We start from the raw sequence: 9,449 nt of genomic DNA, 5'->3' as shown, positions 1-9,449 counted from the left end.
TAATAGATACGCGTCCCTTATTTAGATTCGTAATAAAGGACTCTTTAGTAATACTAAGTAGTACCTCGTTAATTTCAAGTTTATTTAGGAATTATATTAAAAAAATAATAGTACTACCCTCTATACTTAGGTCGAGAGCTAGTTAAAAATACGTATTATTTAGTACTAGCTTAAGTAAGTACTAATCTTTATAATTAGCTAATTAAATAATAATACCGAGCGGCTTTATAAAATAATTAAAAAAATATTAAGGTCTTTAGTAATACTATTATAGAGCTTTAAAGTACTAAGAAGTAGCTAAATAAGGCTCTTTATATTAACGTTATACTTAATAAGCGCGTTTAGTAATTAGAGAACGGTTCTATATTTAATTAGAATAATAGCGAGTATAATAATGATAATAAGGCTTATTACGTACTTAAGTAGCGTCTTACTTAACTCGAGGTATAAGAAAATTATAAGGGTACCCCGGCCTTAACTTACTAGCCCTTTATTAAATTAAATAAAGTACTTAACATCCCTATTTCTATAAGTAATAACGATAATAAGGGCCTAAAGTTCCCCTATTAGCTCTAGCGTATTATAAAGCGTTTTAAAAATACGAACTTTAATATTAATAGCTACTACTTAGAGTATATTATTAATAAGATTAGTAGCTTTATAACCGAGTTTATTTATCTTATACTAGTTATAAGCGAGATTATTATTACTAACTAGCTATTATATAAGCTTAAGTTAGTATATACTAGCTTAATTATTATAAATGATACTAATTAAAAGCTAAACGCCCTCTCTATTACCCTTAAGGATATTTATTAAAAGCGCTCTATTTTTATAAAGCTTACTCGCCTTAATAAGCTTTTAAAATCTTAATAAAACGCCGCTTTTATAATAAGCTCCCTATTTACTTCTAAAACTAAGCTATCTCTAAGTACTTAAATAAGGATACTACTTTTTAAAAGTATACTAAGTACGTTACCTAGCTTATTAATATTATATAGCCCCTAGTAGTTAGTAATAAGGCTTAAAAGAAATACTATACCTACTTATACTACTCTTATTAAGAATAAAAGTAGCGGTATTACTAAGTAAAATACTTATAGCTAAATTACTAACTATAAGACTATTCTTGAGGCCTTATATTAAAAGCTTAAGGATAGTAATATTAATTTTATTTATAATAAGCTTAGTTACGTCTCTTGGGACTACCCTAAAAAGCCTATTACTAATATAGCTATTATAAATATTATTATTAACGAGTAGCGAGCCTTAAACTTAGAAAACTAAGCCCCTTAATATAAGTAACCTCTTCCCCCTGACGGAGTAATTTGCCGGGGCCGTACTATATATTACATATTAGGGAAAACTAGGTATATTACGCTCTATACCTAATTACTAATTAAAATAGCTCCTAACCTTCCCCCGCCCGTCTAGAGGGCGAGCTATACTTATTTTAATATATATAAAACCTTTTAGTACTAACCTACGTAAGTAGCCAGATCTTATATTATATACTTTTTCTTATTAAGGGTTAGGGGCCCCTTATATATTCCTTTATATTTATAATATAGCCCGTATTAAAAGGATTTTTAGCTCTATAGAATATAATTTCTAAGTTAGTATTAATATACTAAATTTTAATATCCGTATTAGCCTAGCTATTTACGGCGTTCGTACTATTACTTAGCTAAATTCTGTATTATTAAAAAGTACTTTACTAATCCTTGGGCGTACTTACGTTAGTTACAATAGCTATAGCGTCGAGCTAGCTAAGGGTACCTAGCCCGAGAGGGGTAGACTTATTAATAAGTATTTTTAAAGTAAGTTCTCGTTAAGGTAATATTTTAACTAGTTAACCTCTTAACTAGTTATTTAACTAGCTATTTAAGTAGTAGTTTATATATTGATAAGTTTATTTAGTAAATTTATTTAATAAATTTATTTAGTTTAAATAGAGAATAGCTTTGGGTAATATTAAAAATAAAAAAAATAATAAAAAATCTTTACGAGCTCTAAAAGGTAATAAATATTAGCTAATTTAGCCCTTTTTTTAAAAACCTCTATATTACTATTAAAATTTAGAACCTTTATAGTTAAAGGCCGCCTCTAATTATTATAGCCGACTATTACGGCTAATTATTATAGCCGACCTCTATTATTAACCTTTCTAGCCGGCGCTACTATAGGGTAGCTTACTTATTCCGAATTATATAGCGGTTTTTATATTAAAATTATTATATTACGTTAAGCGCGTACTTAGGGTATATTATATATATTATATAATTAAAAAGCATATTATATTATATAATTTCCTTTAAAAACGTAATCCCGTTAAAGTTAATTTTTTGCGCTTATAAAGCCGAAAACAAAACTACTATATAAGTAACCTCTTAGCTAGGGGATAAGTATAAAAAAAATTAAAAATTAGTAATTTATTTAGTAAACCTATAAAATCTTATAAAAGGGTAGCCTCTTAAGATCGAGATTATAATAGTATTTAATAAATATAGAATTTACTTAAAAACCTTACTTAATATAGGAGCTAATAAGTATAGATTTATAAATAATTACGTAACCTTATTATTATTTATTTATTTTTTATTTCTACCTTTACTAGCTACTCGGGCGATTCTTAATATTAGCTATATAATATTAATATATAATATTAATAAATACTCTTACTATCTCGTTAGACTATTTTTTTTTAGATTTTTTATTTTTTTAAACTTTCCTTCTTATAAAGTTTATAATTACGGATTAACGGTAATATTAAGTACGATATTACTATTTTATAAGCCTGTGTTTACTTAGCTAAGTTTACGGCCCTCTAAGTAATAATAGCTTATAATAGTAGTATTAGAGATACTATCGTCGCTATTATTAAGAATAGCTAGCGCCGACCTTACGTCTACTTTTTAACTTTACTCGCATATATATATATATTCGTTACCTCGTTTCTTTTATTAGAATTAAAAAGCGCTACTTCCCTCGCTATTTATTATTATTACGCTATCGCTATTATTATTACTATTAAATTATTTACTTACTTTTAAATATATATTATCGAAATACTAAGACGCTAATAACTCGTCGACCTATAAGGATACCTTAGGGGATATACTTAGTAATTTAATTTTATTAATATTATATTAAAAAACCCCGAACTATAATAAGGTCGTTTTAAAAAATACAGATTAAATACTATCGATTTAAAGATACGAAATACGTATATTAATATAAGTATTACCCTTATTAATACCTAACTAATATAATATAGCCTTAATAAAATACCTAATTAACTATAGAGTATAATTAATACCTTAGTATTATAGTAGTAAAATAAGAGGTTTAGAGAGACTAAAAAGGATATTTTAGAGTTATTAAATAAGTTAGAAAATAAGAGGTAGGTTTCGGCTATTTAGAGGGCGATTAATATATTACGACGGGATTATTAATATTTAGTAACGGCTACGGCCGGCTATAGTTAGTTCTAAAGTTTTATTAAAATACGTAATAGAAACTTAATATTAACCCTAATAGACTAGCTTGCCTATAAAGGCAAAGATAGCCCCTAATAAGGCGGACCGGACCCTAAAGGGAACCTTATTATTATAAAATTTCTATATAGCCCTATTTAATAAATTACTATACCCTATCCTTACTACCGAATTTAATAATAAATAATTAGAAAATACTAATATAATATAAACTATTAACCTATATATTAATTATTAAGTTTTTTTAAAAATACCCCTATTCTAACTTAATATAGGGCGCTACGACCTAATCCTTAAGTAAAAATAGTTCGAGTATTATAGAGTTAACTTAAATATATATTATAAGCGCCTAATATAGCCCGAGGATCTACTATTATAAAATACCCCCTTTACTATTATTAAGGATATAAAAGACCTATATACTCTTAAAATTATTAACGTATAATACTAAATTAATACTAAGTAATAGTAAGAGATATTTAAAATAAATATAGTATAGTACGATTAATAATTATAAAAAAAACGGGTACTACCTAAACTTATTAAAATACTTTATTAACTATAGGGCTCGCGAGACTAATATATATAAGAGTTTAATAATACTAAAAATACTTAAAAAATAGATCGCGCGCTTATTAATACATAGTTAATACTTAAAAAAAAAAAAAACCCCCGCGTAGACCTCTATTAAGTATAAGGGCGCCGATATAATATTAAATATCGCCTTTATTAGCGCCCTAGCGTTCGAACTTAACTTAAGGTAAGAAGATATAGAGCTAAGCTCTATATTACTATATAAACTAGACTATATAATTAAAAATAAGTATAAAAAAAACGACCTCTTAAAGGGTAATAACTAAGAGACCTAGGACCTTATTATTATAAAGCTTTTAAAAGTACTAAGGCCTTAGATAAACGTATTTAGTAAAATAATAAGTAATATACTAATACTATATTACAATTACGATTATAAAATAGAGCTCGTAAAGGGGGGCTAGGATTAGCTTACTTATTACCCCCTTTATAAATAATTAGTACCCAAGCTCAAAATAACTAGAGCCTACTTATTAAAGTACTTTTATAAAAGATTTATCGAGCTTAGTAACACACTTTTTATATTATTAATACTATTTATTAAAAAGTACGATAGTAATTTATAATTTTATATCAATTTTAAAAAGCTAAATAAGATTATAAAAAAGGATCGTTATTTTCTATTTCTAATTAATAAGACGTTAACGTAGCTAAGCTAAGCTAAAGTATTTATTAAACTTAATATTAAATAAGCCTTTTACCGTATTTACTTCAACCCTATTTTAAAAAGCCTTACAACCTTCTATACTTATTATAAAATATATAAATATAAAATACTACCCTTTAGTTTTTATAATAAACTAGTTATATATTAATAATATATAAATAACGTATTAATAAAGTATTTAAACGATTTTTATATTACATATATAAAAAATATTTTAATCTTTTTAAATAACTTATTATAATACTACGAGTACGTTACGAAAGTACTAAATCGCTTATAAAAAGCTAAATTATAGGTTAATATTAAGAAGTACGAGTTTGGCGTTATTATTATAAAATACTTAAGGTTTATAATTAGTATTAATAATATATAGCCTAACGAGGATAAGGTCTCTATTATAAAGAACTAAAAGCCGCTTATATTATTTAAAAATATCTAATTATTCCTTAGCTTTTATAATTTCTATAAAAGGTTTATAAAAGACTATAGGTAGCTAGTTAGATTATTAACGAAGCTAATAAGAAAGGGCGTACTTTTTCAATTTAACACTAATTATAATACTACGTTTGAGGTACTAAAGTTAGCTTTTATAATAGCGCTTATATTTTAATACTTTTAGCCCGAGCTACTTACGTACTTAAAAACTAACGTATTTAACTTAATATACGCTAAAGCCTTAGTTTAATAATAATTAAATAATAGCCTATAGTACCCCGTAATATTCTATTTAAAAACTATAAATAATATAGAACTTAATTATACTATATATAATAAAAAAATACTAATAATAGTTATTTACTTAGAGAAATAGTATACGGAGCTAGTTAGTTATTATTAAAAGTTCGATATTATTACGGACTATTAGCCGCTTCTATTTTTTATAATAAAGCGCCTCCTTAACCTATAATAAGCCTACTAAGCTAGCGCCCTAGCTAACTTTAATTTTTAAATTTAGTACTATTTAAAGTAAAAGAATATACTAACTAACGCCCTATTAAAAAAGAACGAGGATATTAAGACTTAATAAGTACTAAAAAAAGCTAACCGAACCTAAGTCTTATTATTACTAGGGCTACTATTACTAAATACTACTACTAAACTACGAACTCTATTAAAAAACATAGTATAGTAGCCCGAACTTATTATTAGGTCCTTTATACTAAAAGACGAGCTCTAAGGGTACTTATTAATTAAAAAAAATACTAAAGCTTAACTATAATATAATAATAATATTACTCGTCCTAATACGAGCGCTAATAACCGAGGGTTACGAGTACTAAAAGATTTAAAATAATGAATTACTTATAATAAATAATAAGCTAATTATACTTCAAGAGGATAATTTATATATTATAATTATTTATAAAGTTTATAAATAAAAGCTCCTCGCGTACTTAGAGCGTAATAAAATAGTTAAAATAATTAAATAATAGTATTACTAGCCCGGCCTTATAGCGAATATATACTAATATATTAAAAATTACTATATATACTATTAATTTTAAAAACCCCGCAATAGGCCCCCGGGAGAACTAAGATTTCTATTTATACTTAACTACTTATAATAATATATCTTAATAAACTTTATAATAATACCCCCCGATAAAAAGGGCTACGATATAATATACGTTATAGTTAATAAACTAAGTAAAAGGGCTATCTTAGTACCTTATTATAAAACCGCTACTACGCAGGATATAAATAAGATATTTTATAAATAAATAAATATTACTAATCCCTTTGGGGTCCGGTCCGCCTTATTAAGGGCTATTTTCGCCTTTATAAGCAAGCTAGTTTATTAAGGTTAATATCGAGTATTTTTATTATATAATAAACTTTATAATTAATAATAGCCGGCTATAGCCGTTACCGAATACTAATAATCCCATTATAATATATTAATTACCCTCTAAATAACTAAAAACTACCCCCTATTTTTTACTTTATTTAATAACTCTAAAATATCCCTTTTAGTCTTTCCTAACCTATTCTTATACTACGTTTTTAAAGTATTAATAATACTTTAGAGTTAGTTAAGTATTTTAAAGTTATTATATTATATAAGCTAGGTACTTATTAGAGTAATAGCTATATTAATATATATCTTTTTAATTTTTAAATTAATAATATTTAATCCGTATTCCTTAAGATGGCCGTATTATAGTTCGGGGTCCTTTAGTATAATATTTATAAAATCGAACTTTTAATTATTAAAAAAGCCCTAGGGGTCGATAATAACTACGTATCTCGGTATTTCGATAGTATATATTTAAACTAAACGACTTAATAATAATAGTAATAGTAATAGTAATAGGGTAATAGTAATAGGGTAATAGCGATAGGGTAATAGTAATAAATAGTAAGAGAAGTAGCGTTTTTTAATTTTAATAAAGGAAACGAAGTAACGAATATATATATATATATATACGAGTTAAAGTTAAAAGCGTATATTAATAAAGTTAGTATTATTTTTAATAACGGTAACGAGGGTATCTTTAATACTATACTATTATAAACTATTATTACTTAGAGAGTAATAAACTTAGCTAAGTAAGCGTAAGTTTATAAAGTAGTAACGTCGGGCGCTTAATATTACCGTTAATAATCCGTAATTATAAACTTTATAAGAGGGAAAGTTAAAAAGTTAGAAAATCTAAAAAAAAATAGTTTATTAAAATAATAGGAGTATTTATTAATACTATATTTGTTTTGGTATTCTGCCTTTGCTAGCTGCTCGGGCGATTCTCAATATCGGTTATACGGTATTAATATACGGTATTAGTAAATATTTACACTATCTCGCTAGACTATTTTTTTAGATTTTCTAACTTTTTAACTTTCCCTCTTGCAAAGTTTATTAATATTATATATTAATATTATATAATCGATATTAAGAACCGCCCGAGCAACCTATAAAGGCAAAAAAAAAAAAAAAAAAAAATTTTAAACAAAATATTACTAATTTTTAGGCTACTTAAAACTATTATTTTTAACTATAGCCCTTAGTTTATATTAAACTTTTAAAAAGAACTATATAGGCTCTATAACGTTAAGTTATAATTATTAATAATAAACTACCCGTAAATAAATAAATAAATAGAAATCTTAAACTAATATATCCTCTAGTAATTACGGCCCTTAATTAACTATTACTAAAATAACTAAAATAATATACTACTCATAATAAACTTTACTTATATAGCTTAATTTAATAAAACTACGGGGCTATTACTCTATAAAATTAAATTCGGCTACTAGCCCTAACTATTTTTTAACTAAGCCGTTAGAACCTAACGCTTTAACTTAACTAAGAAAAGGCTTAATTATATTAAAGTTTAAAAAATAGCCTAAGGTATTTACGAGGCCTAGGAGATTATTAAAGATAATATAGAGGCTATTTAAATTAGATATTAGAAATATACTAATTATTATTAACGTTTTAATAACTTAAAAATTAATAATAGGGTATTTATAAATATATTTTGTTAAAAAACCTAAAACGCTAATAAGCTATAATAGCCCTAGGCTAGCCCCTAGCTAATTATTAGTACTAGCCTAAGTAGTATATAAATTATAAAATTATTTATCAAGAGTAAAGCCTACTTAGGTTTTTATTTAAATAAGTTACGGAAGGCTATAAAAGACCCCTTATTAAAATAGTATTAAAACCCCCCGCTACTAACTTATTATAGTACTAACGAGCCTAAGTACGACGTTTTATAAATAGTTAAATTATAAGTATAGTACGGTAAGTTATAGTACTAAGTTAATTAAAAGGGGTATAATAACGACCTAACGTAATATAATACTAAGAACTTTTATTACGTTTTAATAACGCTATAGGCCTTTTATAAATAATACCCTACGGCCACGGGACCGCTATAAAACCTCTTATTATAAATAAAAATAGTAATTAATAATAACTTAGCTTTATTATAAATTAATAATAATATTATAATAGCCCTTACGATTTTAATAGCTTATAAGAAGGTAATTATAAAGGATTTAGATAGATAATTAAGTACTACGGATAGTGCCTTTTATACTAAGAGGGGGGGGGGGGGGGGTAATATTATAATACTAAGTATTAGGCCCCTATGCGCTCGGGCCTTAGGTACTAAGCGGACCCCCTACAGGTTACGTAACTACTAAACTACTAAGCCTAAAAGCCTAGTAGCCTAAATTTCGCCTACTAGTCTACTTTTTCCCTCTTTACGTTAAGTTACGTTTATTAAGTTAATATAAATAGCGTTTCCCCTTTAGGGTCCGGTTCGCCTCATTAGGGGCTATCTTCGCCTTTATAAGTAAGCTAGTCTATTAGGGTTAATATTAAGTATTTTTATTACGTACTTTAATAAAACTTTATAACTAACTATAGCCGGCCGTAGCCGTTACTAAGTAGCTATTAATACTAACTAAACTTAAAATATTAATAACCCCGCTACCGTAATATATTAATCGCCTTCTTAATAACTAAATACTACCCCTTACTTTTTCCCTTTATCTTATTTAATAATAACCTCTCCTTAATATTCCTATTTAATACGCTCGCCTACGCTCTTTCTAAGCTCTTAATTATATTATTAAATTTAGGCTTATTTATACTACTTTATTATATTAAAAAGGCGCTAATGAAAGTAGTAGTTATTACAATATATTTATTTATTTTTTATAAGTTAATATTACTAATG

Source organism: Colletotrichum lupini, chromosome 8 (assembly GCF_023278565.1).
Source record: "Colletotrichum lupini chromosome 8, complete sequence".
In the NCBI taxonomy this organism is placed as follows: Eukaryota; Fungi; Ascomycota; class Sordariomycetes; order Glomerellales; family Glomerellaceae; genus Colletotrichum; species Colletotrichum lupini.
The sequence above is the reverse complement of the archived record's forward strand: the minus strand, read 5'-3'. Positions refer to the sequence as shown.